This window comes from Equus przewalskii, chromosome 1 (assembly GCF_037783145.1).
Source record: "Equus przewalskii isolate Varuska chromosome 1, EquPr2, whole genome shotgun sequence".
NCBI classification, from domain to species: domain Eukaryota; kingdom Metazoa; phylum Chordata; class Mammalia; order Perissodactyla; family Equidae; genus Equus; species Equus przewalskii.
Window position 1 is genome coordinate 184317571 of NC_091831.1, and position 22969 is coordinate 184340539.

Here is a 22969-nt window from a genome sequence, read left to right on the forward strand (position 1 = left end):
GTAAAGTGAATAAATGTATTGATATTCTGCATTTATATGTAAATATTCTCATTTTATAATTTATCTGGTGCTCAGCACTAATATTTGAAGTATGATTGCTACTCTTTCATTGGTGCTTTACTTCCTCTTTGAGTATTGTCTAAAAAATTGCATTTTGTTTTATTATTAGTATCAAGGCCAACTGTACTCAGTTTTTAGCTGAACATTTTTCAAGTCTATAACAGACTTGATAGGAAATTGTATTTATTTAATAGAACTTTCTTTTAGCTAAGATTCTGATAAACAAGAAATACCTATGTTATAAGGAACTGTTCCATCTAGTCTACGAGTATATTGATTTTTTTAAATGCAGAAAGCAAAAATCAAGCTTAAGAAGTAATTTGAGGGGCTAGCCCCGTGGTGCAGCGGTGAAGTTTGCACGTTCTGCTTCCAGTGGCCCAGGGTTCACTGGTTCGGATCCCGGGTGCGGACACGGCACGGCTTGGCAAAAGCCATGCTGTGGCAGGTGTCCCACGTATAAAGTAGAGGAAGATGGGCACAGATGTTAGCTCAGGGCCAGTCTTCCTCAGCAAAAAGAGGAGGATTGGCAGTAGTTAACTCAGGACTAATCTTCCTCAAAAAAATAATTGAAAAGTTAAGATGAAATAAATCGGATTTTCCAGTTTGTACTCTGAATATACCCTGAAAAACACCAGTTCTGTAAAACAACACACACACACAACACATACAACAGACACACAGTACACACAACACCCACAAAACAAATGGCAACACATATTAGCGCATTAAGGGCTCTGAGAAGTCTTGCAACAGAGAACTGTTAACTTTGTTTAATTGTGTTTACCTGAAATTGATCTCAGAACCCTCCTCCCTCTCCCCTCAAGTACCCCTGATTCCTGAGAACTTGGTGCTTCCGAGAACACACTGTGTGAAGCACTGCTCAAGGAGACTTTCCCCAAGGGCTTAACTGTTATACAGGATACGTATGAGGTGCCCCAGATTTTATGGGTAAAAGATACACGCCACCATTAAAACAACCCACAAATGAGGAACGACACCTCCAACTGTGTAGAGAACATTGAGGATTGTGGGAGGCACTGGAAACCTCGCTCTGTCCCCTGGAGCCCAGGGCCTTTCTCTTGTGTGTGGACAAGGCCGGGTGTGGCTGCAGGCAGTCACTGCACTGCCACCCTCCACGCACGTGGGGAGAGAGGTCCTGGAGGACAGGAAGGTCCTCTTCCTGCATGTCGGGTCAGCGCCCAGGGGCGGCCGTCTCCCTGACTCCTTCCACCAGCAGGCTCTGACCAGACAGCGTGCTCTGGAGCATACGCTTCCTGCATTCCTGACCAGGGGGCTGGAGACAACTCCTTGTAAGCATGTGCCCTCTGTTTCTATCATGGAGATTGAGAGAGGAATATGCCTCAACATCTCAGAACTTACAGGAGGCGTCTGAGAGGGCTTACTCTGAAGATTAAACAGGTTGTATCTTCATCAGGAAACTTCGACACGCTGTCAGGATGCCAGACCACAGCTCCACACACGTTCCCTGAGCTTTGACTGGCAGCTGCTCGGGCGCTGGAAGCTCTGCTGCCGAAATGAGGATGAAAGGCCTGCATGGTCTAACGCATTAAGATTTCATATTTTGAACAGAACCGTGATTTTCCACAGAGTGACTTCCACTCTATTGAAAAAATCAAATATTTTGGCAGCTCCCAGACGAGACTCTTGTTGGTAACTTACCTATTTCTTAAGGTACCGAGCAATGAAAGAACTTGCTAAAAACTATTTTGACTCAACTGTTGAATGCATGCAAGGTATTCCACTGCGCGCTTTGCTGCCTCATAAGCTGGAAGTAAATGATCTTCATTCTTCCAAGACAACTCCCACTCACTGGAGGTCTTATGTATGGGCATTTGCAGACTGACCACACGCCAAAGTCAGCCTGTATTCCTTCTTAAACACATGGAACTAGGCAGGCTGGAAATGGGCAGGCAGCACCAAACTAGACCAGTTTCATGGCATTTGCAAATGTTAAAGGACAACCTCTATTCAGAAACTAGTTTCTGATAAACAACACATTTTCCCTGTCACCAATGCTGAGCTGACATCTTCACCAGCTTCTTCTAGCCTGTTTAGAACCGTGTCTTGAGTTGAAACACAGAGCCAGCACTTTGAAATGCATGTAGGGTTTAGGAAGCTGCATTGCTGGTGGGTATTCTGCCCCATCAGAAGTTCAGACACGGAGCTTCCTCAGCTCTTTCGTCTGAGATCATTTCTGGAGACTGACCATTTCTAGAGACTCAGTCTGGGATTCAGAGGGCTGCCTCTTAATTGTCAGAGGTTGGGTTGTGACGCTTAATTTTATATGTCAACCTGGCTAGGCCACGATCTCGGGTATCAGGTCAAACATTGTTCAAGAGGTTTCTGTGAAGGTATTTTTAGATGAGATTAACACAAATCAGTAGACTTTGACTAAAGCAGATGACTTTGCACGGCGTGGGTGGGCCTCACCCCATCAGCTGAAGGCCTTAATGGAAAAAGACTGGCCTCCCTTCTGGGGAAGGGAGAATTCTGCAACACTGGTTCTTCCCAGGACCCCAGCCTGTCAGCCTTTGCTGCAGGTTTTAGACTTGCCAGCCTCCATGATCATGTGAGCAAATGCCTTAAAATAAATCTCTCTCTATATATATACAAATCCTGTTGGTTCTGTTTCTTTGGAGAACCCTGACTAAACACGGGTGGAGCCTTTAATATGCCTCACGGTCAAACGCACGAGCTGCTTCGTAAAAGCCATCTGGGACAGCAGGGAAGACTTTCATCAATCTGTCTTGGTCCCCAAGTTAGGCTTTGATCTTTCCTGCACTGAAAATGCTGGTCCCGACCCTCACCCTGGCCCCTGAGGGCCAGCTGACGCTGCCTTCTGGGCTCCTTCCACGCCCGAGTCCCAGCCCTTGGGCGTGTCCCCTCCAGCTCGGTGATGTGGCGGCTCCTGACTTTGCGCAGTTTGAGAATCTGTTCAGAACTTGAACAGCAAGCATGCCTGAGTTGTAATATCATACCAAGTTAACCAATCAATAGTTAATGAATTAATGCTCAAACAGCAGGTTCTTGTGCCTGCCCTAGCCAAGTCACGAAGAGATGACCCTGTTGTATTACAGTGTCATTTTACACAATTTCGGTGCATTTCTGCCCATTGCTTTCCACCAGACGCTATCTATACTGGAGGAGGGGACCATGAAACACCGGAGCGGCGGTGTCACCTGTGTGAACACAATGTCACGTGCAGGTGACCCAGCCCTGGAGGAGGTGATATAGGCACTGCAGTCACAACGCTCCTGTCCCTGTCACGTGGGCGCGAGCCCTTCCGTCCTCACAGTGACCTCTGTGAGGCAAGGGCTGTCATCGGCCCCGTGCTGCTGATGAGCAAACTAGACTGCGCGCAGGGGCCCCACACAGCAGACACGGCCTTGCTGGGAGGCTCCCCCTGCCGGCTGAGGCCTTGAGGCTTCCCCTGCTGCTCGTCCCCCAGCACCCACAGCACAGCGCCCAAAGCCGCCGTCCAAGATCCCCAGGAGCAGAGCAGACGGCACTTTGCGCCCCACTGGAGAGCGGAGCTGTTGCGTCTTCGCTGTTGGAGCTGATTCTGTTTTCCAAGGTCGCTGTGGCTTCTAGTCCGGAGTCTGATTCGTCATGCCCTTTTTTCCTACCCCCACAAGAGACCCCTATTTTGCTGTGTCCTGTCCCCTCTCCAGTGAGTCCCAGCAAAATCCTGTGGGCTCAGCGTGCAGGGGCTGCAGCTGCCCCATCGGAGAGCACGCCGTACCCCTTCAGCTCCTCAGTGCGGCCTGTGTCACAAGACCATGGGCTGGGGCGGCTGAGGTCTCCGGTGAGCACACAGAGGTCACCCTCCTCTTGCTGACTTGCACCAGTTGGTCAGACTGTCTTCTCTCACACGTCGTTCTTGAACCAAGACCCGGCGCTGCTCATTTCATTTAAACACCGCTTTACAAACTCACTTCACGTTCTTAATGGTTCTGGTTAAATTCTTCCTTAACTTTGAGAGGACAGCCTTCTCCTGCTGTCATGACTGAGGAGAGCTCCCTACAGCTAAACCATCCCTCCTCACACTGCGGTCTAGGAAGCCTATGCACGTTACCTCGCTAAGGGTGGGTCCTTGCATCCTCTCACTCACCAGGAGTCCATCACACCAGGGGCCCATGGCACGTTCCCTCCCTGTAAGCTGAGGGTGCCTCTTCTCCTGGGTCCTTGCATCCTCTCACTCACCAGGAGTCCATCACACCAGGAGCCCATGGCATGGTAACTGTGAAGGCAGTTTAAAAAATATTACCCTCCGAAGAATGGTGGTGTTACAACCCAGTGCACTAACTCTGCGAGAATTGCAGACTGAGTCCTGCTGGGGCTGTGCAGACAGGGCTCCCACCCTCCAGAGGCAGGAGGAGGCGGGAGAGAGCTGATGGACGCGGAGCTTCGAGACCCCAGATCAGGGCCCAAGAGTCAAAAACAGAGGCAGTGGCTCCTGATGGCTGCTGACACAGACACTGGGGAAATGATGGCCAGGCTGGAACCCGGGTGCAGGAAGCGGGGTCCAGAAGTTGAGGTGCGAGGGACAGAGGTGGAGAGTGGAGGAAAGGCTGCATTTGGGTTGTCAGCACAGGCTGAGGAGACACAACATGATGTGGCCCAGAGGCATCTACGCTGACGCTCCCTCAGAGAGCAGCAGCTCTTCCAAAGGGGCAGGAAGACCCCATTCTCTGGGGATCGAAGGGTCCGTTGTACTGGAGCCCGGACGCGGGAGGTCTTCACTCCATCAGTGATGCTCCTGGTGGCACACTTATGTTCTCTTCTAGGAAGGAATTGGGATGTTCCTGGAACACTGAACAGAACTGACGACGGAGACAGGAGGCAGCGCTGAGCTGAGGCGACCTCTCTCTGAAATGCATATTTTAACGTTTCGACATTTGTTTATCTGATTGTCTCCAATCCTAACATTCCGTTTAGGAAAGGAAGGGATCTGTTTCGTGGGTCAGATGTTTTAGTTTAACCATCTCATTTGTTATTCCTCTCACAGTAGAGCAGAGTGAATTGTGCAAATGGAATAATTACATTTCCTAGTCTTTCTTAACAGCATTAGAGCAAATTCAGCGAGAACTCGTGGAAGTGCAGAGGGGAGTAGTTGTTAACGTAGCTCAGAGAGACGCCAGATGCAGTGTGGGGGAGAGGCCAGGGGGCCCCGATTAGAGGCGTGTCTAGAGAAAATGACTTTCGAGGCTTCTTTGAAGACACTACCCCAGCTCAATCCGTAAATGCAACTACAGCCTTCCCCACTCTTCCTGCAGGTTCTTCATCATCCTGTCCCCTCTGGAGAAGAGTCGTCTCTGACAGGATGAGTCCCGGTGTCCTCCAGTGTGGCCGCGATTCCCACACACAAACCCGCGAGATCAGAGGCCCACAGGAGACCTACGTTCCTTCCCTCAAAACCCCTCATCTGTTTCAGTTTCCCTGAACCATCACGCGTGTTCCTGCCTTCCCTTCATTCTGCTCAGGCTGCTGCAGGGCAGCAGGCTTTCTAGAACTTTCCTGAGACACGGCACCTCTGCACGACCTGAGTGCTGGTAACAGTGAGAGGCGTGTGGACTGGTGGGCACAGGAAGACTTTCCCTTTGTGCTTTTTGTCAGCGGGAAGCCTGGGAGCCTGGCCCCGTTTCAACCTCCAGATCTTTCTTTTTATGAAGATGATGCTGGTCACAGAGTCATCACTGGCCGCCCTGCAGGCGCTCAGAGTCGCCAGCCTCACCCACTCGCTCCCTCTGCCTTTCATTTGAAAACGACACGTAGAGGCACGTAGACTTGGCCAAGATGACTGTAAAAGAGAATTTTTGGATTTAATTAAATACCAGCTCATAGTAACACAGTTCCTTTGCACAGTGCACTGCAACAGGCACAGGACTTTCACAGGTGTCCGTCTAATGCTCGAAACCGCAGGCCTGTGTCCACGAACACCCTGTGTGAAAGAAGTGTTTTCCTCGGCTCTGTTGGGATGTGTGAGAGAAACTGCACATTTGTCCTCGACTCTTGCACATGCCGTCCCATTTTCATGATTCTCAGTGCAGACGAAATCCTCCCTTGGTCAGAGCCCTTGTACTTCTCCTCCCACAGCCCAGCGTTTACGCACGATTAGGGGTCAGGGCCACATTCCTGTCCATCTCCTAGCAGATGGCGTGTGGCTCCCTCTTTGCTTTGAACTTGCAACCAGCAAGCTCACAGCGAGAGCAGAGCGCAGTGGGTCAGCCCACAGGACACTACTTCTTCTCTTTTCTGCTGCCCTCTGAAACAGCCCCCCAAGGGGATTATTTGATGAAATGTTGGCATTTGGGAAACATATATAGACTTTGTAAAATGGTATGGACAAGCAGAGACTTTTCTGAACTCATATATGAGAGAGAAAATCAACAGCATTGATACGGGAGCTGAATCCCTAAACCTGAAGAACTCCTTCCTTTTCCCCAAAGCCTCCAATAGTGAGACGAGCTTCGTGCCAGCAGCCCCTCAGTGGATACACTGTAAGGAGCCTAGGCAAGCACAGCGAGGAGGAAATGGAGCATTTTACCAAAAAAACCCTTTATTGACTATGACACACAAACAAAAAGTATGCTCTGTGTATGTGTGTTCGTGTGCGTGCATTGTGTGTATTGTGTGCATGCATTGTGTGTGTGTATTGTGTGTGTGCATTGTGTGTATTGTGTGTGTGCATGTGCATGCATTATATTTGTGTATTGTGTATGTATTGTGCGTTTGTGTGTCTGTGTTGTGTATGTATTGTATGTGTGTGCACATGTATTTCCTAGCTCTGCCCCCTGAAAAGGCCTGGAACCATGACCACTCTGGTGCAGTGAGGTTCTCAGGGCCCAGACCGTGGTCTGGAAATAGCACTTCCCCAGAAGAGGCTGGCGACACAGCTCTTCACAGGCTTGGGGTGGGAGAGTCGGAGATGTGTCGGAACATTTTGTCACACTAGAGAGTGCGGAAGCTACAAACACCATCAGGGTCACGTCAGGAACACCCTGAAACTTGACGAGGCTTCTGTTGGCCAAAGAGGGAAAATTTGAGCTTTAAAAAGGATAATAATTGCAATTATTTGGAACCCATTCAATAAGTTTAAATCCTTGACTTCATAATGATATTTTAAATGATTGATCTGCTTCAGAGGGTGATAGGGAACCAATTATTTCCACAAAAATTGGTAGATGGGCTAGAATCATTTATTCTACTGTTCCTATATGAATGGTGTCACTGAGTAACTAGATAGGGGATGGGAGAAAGCATATCTTTATAAAAGTGCTCCAGTGGATGGATTAGTAAGTGGAAAAGAAATGACAGAACGAGAATATCACCCTTTGGATGAATTCATCTCAGCATCCAGCATCAGCAGCTGCTGTGACCACAAAAAGAGAGACAAGGCAGACATCACACGGCTCGATGAGAGAGCAAACGGGCACCCAGAACCCTGCCCAGGATCAAACCCAAGCCGGCCCAGCCTCTGCACCCAAGCTGCCCGTGTGCAGGAAACACAGAGACGGGCCGGTGACCTGCCCAGGAGTGTGCAGTCAGCAAAGTCCCCTGCCAGGAGGCGTGCCGGTCAAATTCTCAGAGAAGTTGTAAGCAAATAAAGGTGGAGGGGGGAGCCCACAGAATAAGGGACTTAAGAGACACGTCAGATTTGCAGGCAGGCGATGCTACACTGTCATGTCTGAGACGCCCACGGAGGCGATGAGCCTACAGAGAAACAAGGATGCGATTACTCTGAAAGTCAGGGTATGAAGAGGAAGGAACATGGACCAGGATGGGGCCGAGTGAGGGGCCTTGGGGTGGCTGGTGGTGTCCTGTTTCCCAGCCTGGAGGGTGGCAGCTAAGGTGTTCACCTTACACCTCTTCATTAAGCTCTGATCACTTGGTGTGGTTTTCTGAACCTGTGTTTTATTTTAAGATGGAAAAGTTGAAAGAGAAGAAGAAAATAAGAATAGCAATTTTAAAATTCACATATTATGAATGCCATAAAGGGCTTTGAGAGTCAAGAGCAGTTTGCATCAAGCAGCAGCACAATGGCACGAAGGAGAGCCTGACCTGGGAGCTGCCCCCGGGGTCCGAATCCCGGCGTGGCCTCTCACCAGCTGTGCGGCCTAGGCAAGTCAGCCTCTTTGAGTCCTGATTCCTCACCTGTAAAATGGATGTCATTATGGTCTCTACCTCACGTGTCCTCCTGGGGTTCAAACAAGGTGACACACTGAACATTTAGAACATTGCAGGCACACAGTGAGCGCTCAATGCCTGTCGGCATCCTATTTCTTCCTGTTTCTGAAAACATGCCTTTCTTTCCTAGTGGTTCTTCTCACACACTGCAGCTCTCTCTCTTTCTTAAAAATCCCTGATGGCGTGGGTGGGGGTGGGAACACGGTGCCTCTCCTGTCCTTCTGCCCTTGTTCCCCATTCTGTTTGAAGACCCTGGAGGAGCTGTCTGGCGAGGCAGGGATGGAAACATCCCAGGCGGGCAGAGTCAGAACCTTTCAGTGGTGAGAGAGGAGAGAAGGGACTTTCCTCGTCTGCCACTGGATCCCAGTGTCTAGAGCAGTGGGTGAGACCGTGTGGCTGCGGAACAGACGTTTGTTGAAAGGACGGATGAGAGAACACCGGAACACGCCTTAGAAAGTGCCCATCAAGTACTTCCTTTTTGCATGAAGAGTCTGAAGTGGTCTGTGGTTTATTTCTGCCTCCCTCCTGCCTGCTGCTTTTCCTCCCTGCTGCCCCATTTCAGTATCCACAGCTTTGTACGAGTCACTTAGTCTAAATGTGGTATCTCTTGGCAAAATGTGTATTTTGTACTTGCTCTTCCTTCTGAAGCGACACATTGCCTGTAGCCCTGTGCCTGCCAACCATCTTGCTGCTGTCCATCGGAACTCCTTCCTGCCCAGATCTGTCTGTCCTGTCCCCTCTTCCTCTGATGTCCTTCCTGTCATTGTTCCCCACCTGGCCCTCTCCCATCCTGTGGTCACAATGTGGACGAGTTCATTGCGGTAAAGCCTTTCTGGGCCAGCCTCTCATGGGGGCATTTCTCTGTCCCCTGCTTGTGAATCCTTCTGTTTTCCTTCAAGTACTTACCATGCATGCTACGTGTTGAGCACATGGAGAGTAAGGGGCCAGCACAACAGCGACAAGATGCTGCGGGAACGGAGCATGCACGTGAGCTGACTCACTGCTCTCTCTGCCGTGACTTTCACAAGGTACTGTGACTGGGGAGCTTCCAGTGTCTGGTGTTCCGTGGGTGCTCAATAAGTGCTTGGTGAACGAGTGGATAAACTAGGGGAGGGTACGAGCAGCCCCAGGCTTGGAGTTGGGGTGGGTGGTTCTACAAGACAGAGGCCCAGAATCTCACAGAGAAGGCTAAGCAAAGAGAGGCAGACTCCAGGGCAGGGGTGCTCACAACCTTAAGGAAACACAGTTTCCCTGAAAGGTCTGCCTGCAACATGGGGACCAGCCCACAGCTTTATCAGAGATGGACTGGAAGGCTCAGGAGCAGGGACTGAGGCTAAAGCCATGGACCAGGGCCTGGAGACGGCGAGCCGGACTCTGGCCCAATGGTGCCCAGTGGGCAGTCCTTGAGACGCTCACTCTGATGTACTTCTGAGGTTTCTGAGAGTGACTGACGAGTAGGTTCCAGCAGGGGTGTCGCACAGCCTGCCCCCTCGGGGTGCTTCAGGCCGGGTGTGGCCTGCACCTGCAGACACAGCATAGCTTAGGAAGGCTTCAGCTGGAGCTTTAGCTCTGTTGCTTCATAACTGTGTGACCTTGGGCAAGTTCTCGACCTCAGGACACCTGGCTTCACCGTCTAGGAAACGAAGATCAAAATACCCACCCTCTGTGGCTGTTTAGAAGATGAAATGAGATAAAGTGAAGAGCTTGTCCACTGTTGCTCACACCTGGCAGCACACAGAACAGCCCACGGGGAGTTTTAACAACCCACACAACTGGGCGACGGCTAGAGATTCCGACCCAGTAATTCTGGGGTGTGTCCCAGGCATCCGGGCTTTCCAGAGCTTACAGATGGTCAAGAAGCTCAGGCGGAGCTGAGCGACCGAGGACTGGTCTATGAAAGGCAACGAGAAAGGGCGGCTTTCCGTCCACCTCCTCCTCCACGGCCCCGCCTCACCTCCTCGCCCTGTTCACCCTGTTGGGAGGCGTGGGCGTCAGCAGATTCATTCCCGAGGCGCTCGGAGAAGCGGAGCATCAGAGACGACCGAAGGCCGGCAGTGTTCACGCTGGACGCTGATCCCAGCAAACGGCTGGAGGAACGCAGCAGGATCGAGGACTCGGGGCTAAGGCTCAGCTTTGAACGTCTTGACAGCAAATGTGGGGTGTGAGAGACGGCACTGCTGGGACTTGATTTGCGTGAAATAACTCTTACACGTGCTTTGCCAGTTTTTCTATGCTTGTAAAATGACTTTCTGCTAGAGAGCTCTAGACACTCTCAAATAAAGCACAACCGTTTTTAAATAAAGGTTGTCGAGTGGGTTAATTTACTTGAGCAGTGAAAATTTACCAAGTGCCCCCTGGGCGCAGGCCGCTGGGCTCAGGACCATGGAGACAGAATTTCACCCGACAAACGTTTATTGAGCGCTGCTCCGGGAGTGGGGCTGTATCAGTGAGAAAACAAGGAGAGACAAAAATCCCTACCCTTTCGGAGTTTACATCTAACGGGGAGAGACGGGCAGGGAAAAGTAAACAGTAAGTACATCATGATGTGTTAGAATGTGACAAAATGCTGTTTAAAATTATGAGACAGTTAAGGAGACTCACTGAGCAAGTCGTTGAAGAAGACGCAGATCTACTATGTGGGGCTCCGGGCAAGAGCATTCCAGGCAGAGGGGCCGCCAGTGCCAAGGCCCTGGGGCACAGGGCTGCATCTGAAGAACAACAAAGAGGCCGAGTGTTTTTGGTGACGTGAGAGCGAGTAACGGGGAGAGGGTGAAGAGAAACGGCCGATGACGTGGGGTCTCGTGGGACCTTCCAGGACTTGGGCTTTTACGTTGACGAGGCAGAGAGCCGCTGGGTCAGGAGCAGAGGAGCGATCGACTCGTTTTCTAACAGGATCCCTCAGGGGCAGCACTGAGAACATGGGCAGAAAGCGGGCGACAAGCGAGGAGCTGACATGGGAGAGAGGGGTTTCCGAGGGCGGAGGGAGAGCGCGTTGGGGCGGCATGGGGTGGGGCAGCCCTCCAGCTCCGCCCTGGCGCACGGAGCCTTCCGCGAGGAGCGGGAGGATGGAGATCCTGCTGCAGAGGATGTGGATCCCGAGGGCTGAGCGCGGGGTCTTGTGATCCAAGGCGGAGACGGAGCCAGGGATGCGCGGAGCCTGACGGGGCTTCTTGCGGCCCTGACACAGGGGTAAAGAGGGCGATGCAATGAGTCCTGGGGACCCGAGGCGGCCCGGGGTGGCAGAGGCCGGAGGGCAGGGGGCGGTTCCGGCCCTGGGACGTGGCTTTGGCTCGGGTTGGGACGCAGGGAGGCTGGCGAGACGTGGGATTGGTCCCGCCCCGAGATCTTCTCTTCAGCCCCGAGGATGGAAGGCAGGCCGAGGGACCTTCGGTCAATAGACGTGATGAAGACAGTGTCCCGCTCAGGATGCTCGGCCTATACGGAGAAGAGCGCCCGTGTGACCGCGGCTCAGCGCACAGACCAGCACAGACTTCAGTCCAAGGTCGCTCTGTGCGCGTTATGGACAACGGTCCGCGAGCCCGCCAGCTCGTGCGCGCTGGGCGGCTGTGACCGGCTCCGCTTTAGCCGGTTCCCGGAGCCCTGACGCCGCGCTCCTTGCCAAGAGGTCCACCGGCCAGCAGCGGCCGCCTCACCTAGACACTCGTTGGAGATACGGGACTGGCCCGGCCCGGGGCTACTGAATCAGCGTCCGCACTGAACCAGATCCCCATTCGAGCCCTGGGAATGCGCCTCATTATTAGTAGGAACAAAGCAGGTGCTTCCAGGAAGAGAAGCCAAGGGTGAGAAGGAGCCCCGGGAAGGATTACGCATTACTCATCAGCCTTAAACCCCAAGTTCAGTGCATTTTTTCGCAGCCCTGGCAGTGTATTGGACTCATGTGAACTTCATTAAAAAATAAAGTTCTAACTTGCATGACTCGAAAAACATTTCACTGTTTCTTTAGAGGGAAACCGTTCAGGACAAAGTTGATTATACAGAATAAGGAAAAAACTGCTCTGAACTTTTAACCTGAATGAGTAGTCATTAGCGTCTTAGAGAATTCCAGAATGTGGAGCAGCAATCCTCCATGCGGCTGTGTATTAGCGTCACCCTGGGAGCTCTCAGAAAAATGAAGCATACGGATGCTGTGGCCCAACCGGATACTCTGACTGATTGTGAGGCAGCAAGGGTCAAGCTCACTGGTAGAAATAAAAATGCAAGGCACATGTTTAATTTTAAGTGATCCAGCAGCCAAATTAGAAAGGTAGAAACAAGTGTAATTTATTTTAGGAATATCTCACTTAACCCAATATATCCAAAGTATTATCAGTTCAACATGTAATCAATGTAAAGAAACTAATAATGAGATACTTGATGTTCCTTTTTCTTAGTGGAGCTTTGGAACCTGGCGTGTGGTTACACCTACAGCACAGCTCAGTCCAGAGCAGCCACACTCCAAGAGCTCAGTGGACGCCTGGGCTAACGGCTGTGGTGCTGGATGGTGCAGCTTCGGGCAACAGAGGTGCGCGCTGTGAGAGACAGATTTCCACTTCTGGAAAACAAAATGACTGCCCGTTTAAAGTAGAAGAGGTGGTTCAGCAGACCATGCAGGGTAATTTCGCACTATTTCCTGCTTGCAAACAGCCTCTTAAAGATCAGTGTGGGAGTTCAACGAGGAGGGAGGATTTATAAAGTTTGCAAAATTTCTCCCAAAAAGGGAAATGTTGTCCGGGATTTAGGTGATCCAGGCAGATCCTCCCGTGATGCCATCTTAAGGCACCCCCAGGAATGCTGAGCCTTGCTCCTCTGCACCTGTGACGTTAGGACGTACTGAGCTTCTGCTGACTTTGTTCTAGGAAAAGATAAGAACGTACTTCCTTTTTCTTTCCAGGAATCAACCACTATGAAGGACAAGCATCTTTTAGGATTTTGGGATCTGCGTAGGTGGGTCAGTGCTGGGATGGGGGACATGAAAGGACCCAGTGCTGTGGTGGGTGCTCCTGGCCCAATCCTCTTTCTCAGAAGCGTCACTCACCAATCTTCTCCCAAACTGGCTGTGAGTATAACAAAGACCTTCTTCCTAGTATTAACACTAGATTGGCTTCCCAGGATCTGATCTTTACCGTGGGTTTTTCTCCTCAAGAAATTAGAGAAGCTGCTGAGCCACCGGCAGGTGTTAGGCTGTAACCAGGTCCTGTAGCTCTCTGGAGCCCCAGGCTAATGAACAGCAGGTCTTCATGATGTGTGCTGAGAACCGGGTTAACTCATTTCCCGGGGTGGCCTGCGGACAGCGTCCTCGTGCTGACGGCAGGGTGCAGAGGCACCCAGGACAGGGGGCCCCCACCCCACCTGTCCAGGTGCCTGTGCTCCTGGGGAGGCTCCTGGCCACTTTGCACCAAAACATCTTTGCTTCTCCCAAAGGGACTTCCTTCCCAAAGCTGAGGATGGTTTGAAACAAGCCAACAATGAGCGGGACAAGATTTATCCTTGGGCCATTCACCCACTCCATCCTGTGCACCCTCCCCTCACCAGACACAGCCCTTCTCTTTGGCCCAGGAGGGCACCTGCTGTCAAAAGCCTTCTCATCAAAGCGTCATGCCCTCTTCCACAAGGAGTGACTGTCTACACGAGGACGCAGGTGACACAGAGTCCTTGTTCTCCATGGCTCTTGTGAAAAGGGACTAATGCACAGCCAGAAGAACGTCAAGCACAGCTGGGCAGGGGGAGAGATGGGGAGAAAGTTGGAACGACTGGGCCCGAGATGGTACCGTGCAGGCAGAAGCACCCCCCTAGAACAGAGTGAGGGGTGAGGGTGGAGCACCCTCCAGGGGTCAAGATGGGCCGGCAGCAATGACAGGCTGCCCCTGGGCACTTGCGGCTTCTGTTGTGTGGCCAAAGTATCAGGCTTACCATCCTCAGAGAATAAGGTCATTTTACTTCTTTAAAAATGTAGAATTTAAATAATTTTACCAAAATTAGGTTTAAAGATGATTCGTATGAGTAAGTTCTTAAATCAAAGCCTGAGGAAGAACTGCTCCCTGCCTCCTACTGTCACACGGCTCTCATCACGCAGGCGACCCTGTTTACAGCCCAACGTCATGGCTGCAATCTTCTGGCTCACACCGAGGTCTTGTTTGGGAACCATGCTCTTTTATTAGGGCAGAGGGAACATTTAAAGGGGTTTTCACAGTTTCTCTGGGCCAACAGTACTCTAACTTTCTGTTTTCCTTTTCTACTGTTACATGGAAGGAAGGAGCCCCTCTCTGTGTTAAAATGTGGGGATTATTTTGTAAATTTGACTATGAAGAAGAGTTATTTACTCTTTTTAAAAAGTGATTTACTTTTTTTTTAAAAGATAAAGTAGTCTTAGCTGATATCTGCAAGGTGTTATAAGGACTTTTTGGGTCAAATTACTCTAAAGTCACCCATTAAGAGAAATCTGACACATATGAGACAAAATGTGTGTGACTTAATCTGTCTGGAACCCTACAGTGGTCCCCTTTGCTGAAAGACGAGGTATAAATGCTGTCTAATGTGGATAAGTGTAGGACACACATAGTGAGCTAAGTTGATGCTGACAGGTAAAGTGAAGACACGAAGAAATCTTAACGTTTGACTCAGGAGCTTGCACTTAATTTGGTAGGTAGTAGGGAGCTGTTGAAGGTTTTAGAGTAAAGAGAACGGTAATCTCAGGGTGGTGCTTTAGCTGCAGGAGAAATGGAGGGAGGAAGAAAGCTCAAAAGTTTGTTGGGGCAGGGCCTACAGGACCACAGCAGATCAAATGTGGAGACTAAGGAAGAAAGAGGAGTGAAAGATGACTCAGATTTTGAGCTAAGAAGGATGACAGCTGCCTGAAAGGACAGAGGCCGGAAGTTGTTGGGGGAAAATATAATTAACTTGACCTTGAACATGCAGAGTTCGAGGATCAAATGAAAAAATGGATTGAAGCACTTCCAGGAGTGTACGGCACTGTTCTCACATAATAAAATAATAATAATACCATTCGTTAAACATGGAGCAAGTATCTTATATGGACTCTCCCAGATACAGGCTGAGCCCCATCGTCATGAAAACGATCTTTAAGTCCAGGAGAAGAACCTCTGGGCAGAGGGGCCTGGGTCCTGGACTTATGTGTCAGTTGGGGCCAATGGGAGGAAGCAGTGAGAAAGTCGCACAGGACCCACAGGGAGTGAGGTGGCTGGAGGCCACTCTAGGCAGCTCGGCGGCCTGGAGACGATGACTTTGAGGAAGAAGAGCACGGACTTTCCAGTAGGATTGGCTGAGTTCAAATTCAGATTCTGCAATTGAACAAGCTGGGTTATTCTGGGCAACTTAACCTTCGGGTGCTCAGTTTCCCCGTCTGAAATTGGGGCTATGCCAAGTATCTGCTCTTAACGGTTGTTGTGAGGACTAAGTGAGATTATGCTGAAAAGCGCTAAGAACAGCGCCTGGAATACGGCAACGACTCAAAACCATTAATGATGCCAAGTGCTAATGGGGTGAAAAATGGAAATTAAGAAAAGAAACCTAATTACACGGGAGTCGGGAAGGCCTGTAGGGGGAGCTCTCATGCCCCATCATTGCTTGCATCTCAGACAGGAAGCGCAACTGCTTTATTACTGAAGGAAGATTTCTCTCCCCACCCAGCAGCAGCTCAGCCAATGAGAAATGCCACAGCTCAGCTAATGAGAAATGCCGCAGCTCAGCCAATGAGAAATGCCACAGCTCAGCCAATGAGAAACTGCAGCTCAGCCAATGAGAAATGCCACAGCTCAGCTAATGAGAAACTGCAGCTCAGCCAATGAGAAACGCTGCAGCTCAGCCAGTGAGAAATGCCACAGCTCAGCTAATGAGAAATGCTGCAGCTCAGCTAATGAGAAACTGCAGCTCAGCTAATGAGAAACTGCAGCTCAGCCAATGAGAAATGCCGCAGCTCAGCCAATGAGAAACGCCGCAGCTCAGCCAATGAGAAATGCCACAGCTCAGCCAATGAGAAATGCTGCAGCTCAGCCAATGAGAAATGCTACAGCTCAGCCAATGAGAAACTGCAGCTCAGCCAATGAGAAATGCCACAGCTCAGCTAATGAGAAACTGCAGCTCAGCCAATGAGAAACGCTGCAGCTCAGCCAGTGAGAAATGCCACAGCTCAGCTAATGAGAAATGCTGCAGCTCAGCTAATGAGAAACTGCAGCTCAGCTAATGAGAAACTGCAGCTCAGCCAATGAGAAATGCCGCAGCTCAGCCAATGAGAAACGCCGCAGCTCAGCCAATGAGAAATGCCACAGCTCAGCCAATGAGAAATGCTGCAGCTCAGCCAATGAGAAATGCTACAGCTCAGCCAATGAGAAACTGCAGCTCAGCCAATGAGAAATGCCACAGCTCAGCTAATGAGAAACTGCAGCTCAGCCAATGAGAAACGCTGCAGCTCAGCCAGTGAGAAATGCCACAGCTCAGCTAATGAGAAATGCTGCAGCTCAGCTAATGAGAAACTGCAGCTCAGCCAATGAGAAATGCCGCAGCTCAGCCAATGAGAAATGCCACAGCTCAGCTAATGAGAAACGCCACAGCTCAGCTAATGAGAAACTGCAGCTCAGCCAATGAGAAATGCCACCGCTCAGCTAATGAGAAATGCCACAGCTCAGCTAATGAGAAACTGCAGCTCAGCCAATGAGAAATGCCGCAGCTCAGCTAATGAGAAATGCCGCAGCTCAGCTAATGAGAAATGCTGTAGCTCAGCCAATGAGAAATGCCGCAGCTCAGCCAATGAGAAACGCTGCAGCTCAGCCAATGAGAAGCCGATGCTGCCCTGATCTGTTACTCTCCTCCAATGGAGCTTCCTTTAGAACAGCCCCGCCCTCTCCCCGTTTTCTCTATAAGAGCAGCTCTGTCCTGTGTTCTCTGGATTTGCCTATGGTTCTGGTAGCATGCGCCTCCTGGATTGTCGTTCTTTTGGCTATTCCTGAAAAACTCATTTTGAGATAAAATATCAGGCAGATTTGCTTTTTAAGTTGATAAAACAAGAACCATTCACAGCATTTGGCAAGGGAGGTAAGCAGTGACATCCTGGAGGAAGGTTTCACAGTGGCGGTGGGGCAAAGTCTGTCTTCAGAATGTTAATTTTAATTACAAGGTAGAGTCGTAAAAATAGCAATAGGAACAGGAACACTTCCTTCAAAGTGGCCTTCTGATGGACTTTGTTATACGTGGGGGAGTTGCACATGAAATGTCTGATTAAAAAGTAACAGTATGTAAAAGAGTAGATGTTTAAGATTTATAACACTTAGTAGTGTGTTTGCTTTCTCTCAGAAGAAAATCTGCCAAAAGGAAATAATCTAGTTGTCATGTCCATGCTGAATAGCACGTTATCACACCTAGGAACTGCTCTGGTGAACATTTAAAAACATTTTCTCCAGGCACAGCTTCTAAAACACCCTGGACTCCGCTATAATGTTCCCCACTGTAATGCTTTCCCTGAGACTTATCCCCTCAGATATAGCTCAGTGATTTAATTTTATTTTCAAACAGACAATTTTAAAAAGATCCTCCTGACTGTTTAAATCTAGTTGCTATAAATTAATATCAAATGTTGGTTTCTTTGAGTATAAACGTGAACTATTTTAATTCTCTAGACTGGCTGCATTTAGAAAATGTAAAATTAGAAAAGTCATACAATCACATGTAGAAAATACAGAAAAGTAATTACACTGCCATTCAATTCACTGTAAGCAATTTGGAAAATTTCCTTAAGACTTTTATTCATATATTTCTTTTTTATAGTTGTAAATATCCCACACATGCAATGTCGGGCCTGCTCTTTAATATAACATTATTGGTAATTTTCAGTTGTCTGCAGTCTCCACAACCATCACTTTAGTTACTGTATAACAACCGATCAAGGAGATATGCTATAACTTACCTCTTTATTCCCCTGTAGCTGGACATTAGTTTCTTGGTTTCATATTTTACTGTTACAAATAATAGTATTTAGCATATTTAAGGATGTAACTTTCTCATATTTAGTATTTTTTTCTTATTCTCAGAAGTTGAACTGAGGATCAAAGGGCACGTTCATTTATATAGCATTTGGTGCGTATACTCCCAAGTTATTCCTGAAAAGGATACACACACACCTATGTGTGTGTGTGTGTGTGTGTGTGTCTGTGTGTGTATATGTGTATACACAACTTTGTGGATAGAAGAAGACGTCCTGTTTTAGCATGCATTTCTTTGATTGCCTGCAGGTTTGAATCCTTCCCTAACTGTATCCCTCTAATTTTATTTGCTTGTTCAGCTCTTTTGCATTGGCCTCATTTCTAGGAAAGTGATTCTTTTGCTTAAAGTTAATTTAACATGAATGGTTACAATAAAGCTGCCTTGTTTATTACTTTGTGATACTCCCCTGCCAACTGACAAGCAACCACAATGGCAACGAGCTTTAACAGGGCACATAATGTTTCTACTGGAAAGGAATAAGCCGCCTGAAATACTTCCCTCCGAGAAAAGCTCAAGAGGTCTTAAAAGGAGAGAACTTTGAGAAGCAAAGTGTGATATAATATATGAGCAGCTCAAAGCACTTATAGAAAAAATGGGACAATTTGAAAGCATTTATTAAAAGTAATCAAATTTTGATAGACTGATGAAATCTAAATGCAAGATTCCTCAGCATCTCATGCTGCAGAATCAGTTTCTGTTCCTTCCATGAAAACTATACCTTCTTTCAACTGAAAATACAGAGGGATGAAACAGAGAGCCTGGGAGATGGAAGGTGAGGAGTGAGTGGGCTGTGAGTTCCAGTCTTTGCTCCCTGCCGTCTCTGACTCATCCAGTACGTTCCTCCTGCCCTGGAGTATTAGTCAGTTTGCAAGGAGTAGGAGCCAAAACCAGCGAAGGAGCAGGACAGAGGGAGAAGACTTATTGGTGGTTGGAGGAGAGCTCATGGGCTCCAAGTCGAGGATGCAGCTGGGCCTCAGGAGGAGACTCCGACGGGCTCCTCGGGAATGCCTCGCTCCTGCATCTCTGTCTCAGCTTCTCTCTCTGTACCACACTTACACTTTACCCTCAGGGCTTTCCATTGTGGATCCAAAGCTCCTGGGGAAGAAACTCACTGGCCAGGCTTCGTAGTCATGTGGGCAGGGGTTCCAGAGCACAGAGACACGGCATTTCCTGCTGCAACTATTGGGCGGTGCACCAGCGAGGGGAAGCAGTCCCGGAACAGGGGTGCCGAGCCAACCCTGGACGCTGCCCGCTGCACCTGCCGCGGCCTCTCCCTTTGGCCAGCGGATGCAGGTTGCACTGGGCGGGCACTCGGTTGGCTCCACTCACTGTCCCCAGGGCCGAGTGACGGCACTGCTGGCCATGTACATGCATGCGTGTGATATGGAACCGTCCTTCTGTGTACTTCTGCTCATATACAAACAGCGTGTTATAGGTGCCTGCTTATCTCGTGTGTGTATAGACAGAGAGACAGAACTGCTTCCCCAATTGTGTCTCTGAAAAACTTCTAGGAAGAAAAGTAATATTCTTTCATCAAATAAGTTCTAGAAGCACTGAGCCAACCAAGATGAACAATTCCTGTGTCACGTGGCTTCTCAGGGTCTTCAGTAGCTACACACCTAGGAGGGAGACAGGATGTTAGTTCCCTAAACTTACTGAAATATACGTGTGTGTGTTTAATTTGAGGAATATCTGTAAACACATTGCATATCATCTAAAATGCATTTTGAGAAATACTGGCTTGGGTTCGAAGATAAGTATGAATTTCTCTTTGGAAAAGGGAGAGAAAAAGGGGAGTTTGTGCCAAAGAGATAATTTGTTCATGTAGAGCCCACGGGAAAGGCCACTGGAGGGAATAAGCACCTTCGGAGCAGACGGGCCCAGAGGATGGTGGCCTGGTGCTCAGCCACCCATGGGCCTGTGAAGACCTCTGGCGGCCGCGGCTGTGCGTCCTCTCCTGTGGGATGCTCACTCACGATGCCTCTTTTCTGGACCACCAACTGTGTTTTTCATGGCATTTGTGAGGAGTTATGAAATTTGCTGCCTTGCAATTTGGCACCCTTTGGAACGTGTTTCTGCATGCGCCTACGATCCAAACGGCGTCCAGAAGCAGCTGTGGGCCCAGCTACGCTCTTCCATAAAATTACTGCATCATTATAATGAGTCTCTTGACCTCCTTGCTTCTCTGTTTTCTTGCTTTCCTAACCTGCATCAGATTCTTTCCTTCTGCGTCAAGGGAAGGAGCGTTTTTTTCGGAGGCTACTCTTTTAACAATAAATTAGATTTAAGAAGTGAAGGCTTTGGGGGCTGGGCTGTGGCTGAGTGGTTACAGTTCTGCATGCTCTGCTTCGGCGGCCTGGGTTTGCAGGTTTGGATCCCGGGTTTGGACCTACACCACTCGTCAGCCATGCTGTGGAGGGGACACACGTACAACGTAGAGGAGGATTGGCATGGGTGTTAGCTCAGGGACAATCTTCCTCAAGATAAAAAAAAAATTGGAGCTGTTGTTTTCCACATCCTGCGAGGCCGGCTGATACAGATACACAGAGCTTTCAGACATCCCATCACACTGTAAAGGCAGAGCAGCCCACACTCCTTACCGGCCTGCTCTGTTCTGGGTGCTGGGGCTGCAGCCGTGAACAGACGGATGAACCCGGCCTCACGGGGCTTCTGTGTGAGTTTGCGTGTATGTGTAGACTGAACACAAGTAAACAAATATGCAAGGTAACGTCAGATAGACGAGTGTTAAGAAGAAAAATAAGGCAGGGTCACGGGGTCAGGAGTCACTGGAGGTCTGTTTTGGACGGGATGGCCAGGGAAATTCTCTGTGTTTGGTGAACATCTGAGCAGAGACCTGGACTGAGTGAGGGCATCAGCCATGAAGCCAAGTAAGGGAAGAGACTTCCGGGCATCTGGAAAAGCAAGTGCAAACGTCCTGAGGTGGACATGTGCTGAGTGTGTTTCAGGAGCAACACGGAGGCCACAGTGGCAGAAGCCAGCTGACCGAGGGGGAAGGGGATGGGAGGTGGTGTGTGTGGGGCGGGGGTCAGGTCTTGAGGAGCCCTGTAGCCAAGGAGTAATTCTTCATTTTATTCTAAGTGTGATATGACATAATAACCAGGATACAAAACATCAGCAACAGCATCATTCTTTTGTTAATCTTTCTTCCCTCAATCACTGTGGCCAGAAAATTCTTCATGAAAGGAGAAGAAACGTGTGCTAGTGGAAGCACTTGGGGTCAGGGCCACAGGAAGCAGCACGACCGCAGGCGGAGAGCCGCGATGAACAGGCCCTTTCTGAAGAGGTCGGGCGTAGCTGCTGCTTTCGGGTGCAATTTGTTGCCTATAAATATCTCTGTTAATACAGCCCATTCACTTAGTGATGGGTGAGGAGAGGCACAGAGCCCATGTCGGGACTGCTGACGAGTCAGAACAGCTCTGCTCCCCCGTGCGCCTCGAGCGAGTGGAAGGCTGTCTGCGGGCGCAGAGCGGCATGCGGGCGCGAGCGGGAAGGAACACAGATCAGGCAACACTCGAGACTGCTGGTGTTCAGTACCCTCAGAGACCCACGTAAGGCTTAAGAGGTTGGGTCTGAGGAAGTAAACTGCCCTCCATCTTCCTTGTAACGCTGCTGACAGAGGGGCTTGAGCAGGTTGCTAAGGCTGAGCTCCTGGAAACGCCTTTCTAGCAGCACCTGGAAATGTGACAGGTTCCAGGGGCCAGGGCCTGATGGGGTGGCTCGCCGGTCACTGTGCACCTGGTGGCTTTACATTCTAACTCCAGCTTTGCCCCTGCCGTGCACCTGGTGGCTTTACATTCTAACTCCAGCTTTGCCCCTGAGGGACCCGGTTTGTCTGCCCGAGCCCTGTTATCCTCCATCTCCCTCACCATTTCGGGTGTTGCAGCCAGAAAGAACCCGGCTTCCAATTCTGGCTCCGCAGCTCGGTTGCCATGTGTCTTAATTAGCAAGCACCTGATCCTTCAGGCTCCTCTCTTATAAAACTAAGACAAACATACGTACTGTTGAATGAGCATGTTGAGTGCCCAGCACAGGACTGGAAAGCACTTGAGAAATGCAATAGACCCCGGGACGCGGTCGATAGGAACCCCAGCTTCCTGACTATCACCTGATGAGTGCTGGACCTTGAGGGTAGTTTTTACCTATTGTTAGTGTTCAAAAAATTGAAATTTAGCTATAAAGTGTACACAGTCCCTATTCAAGCTCCAGCTAACCCTCCCTCCACCTTCCCCGTTCCCACAGTCCCACAGTCCCGCCCAGTGGCAGAGAAGGAAAGGGACCAAGATTTATTGGGCAGCTACACGCCTGCTGCAGACGAGGGTCTTACACACATTGTCTCATTTGATCCTCACAGCATTTTAAATCAAGCATTATGACCCTCACCCAGCAGCTGAGGAAAGAAAGCTCTGAAAAACCAAGAATGGAGAATTTACGTCAACCGATAAAATGGCAGAGATGGAGTTTCAACCTGATCTGCTTGAATCCTAAACCTGAATTCCTTCCAGGACCCAGGTGGGCTACTGAGAGCACAGTGTCATTAGCAAATACTCACTGTTGCCCAAAAGAAGCCCTGAAAACAGAACATGGGGACATTCTGGTCTCGTCTCTGAATCTCACTGGATTCTGTGAATAAGTAATGTCCCAGTTCCGTTGTTGATGGTCAGGGATAAATCTGTCCTGGGCAACACTG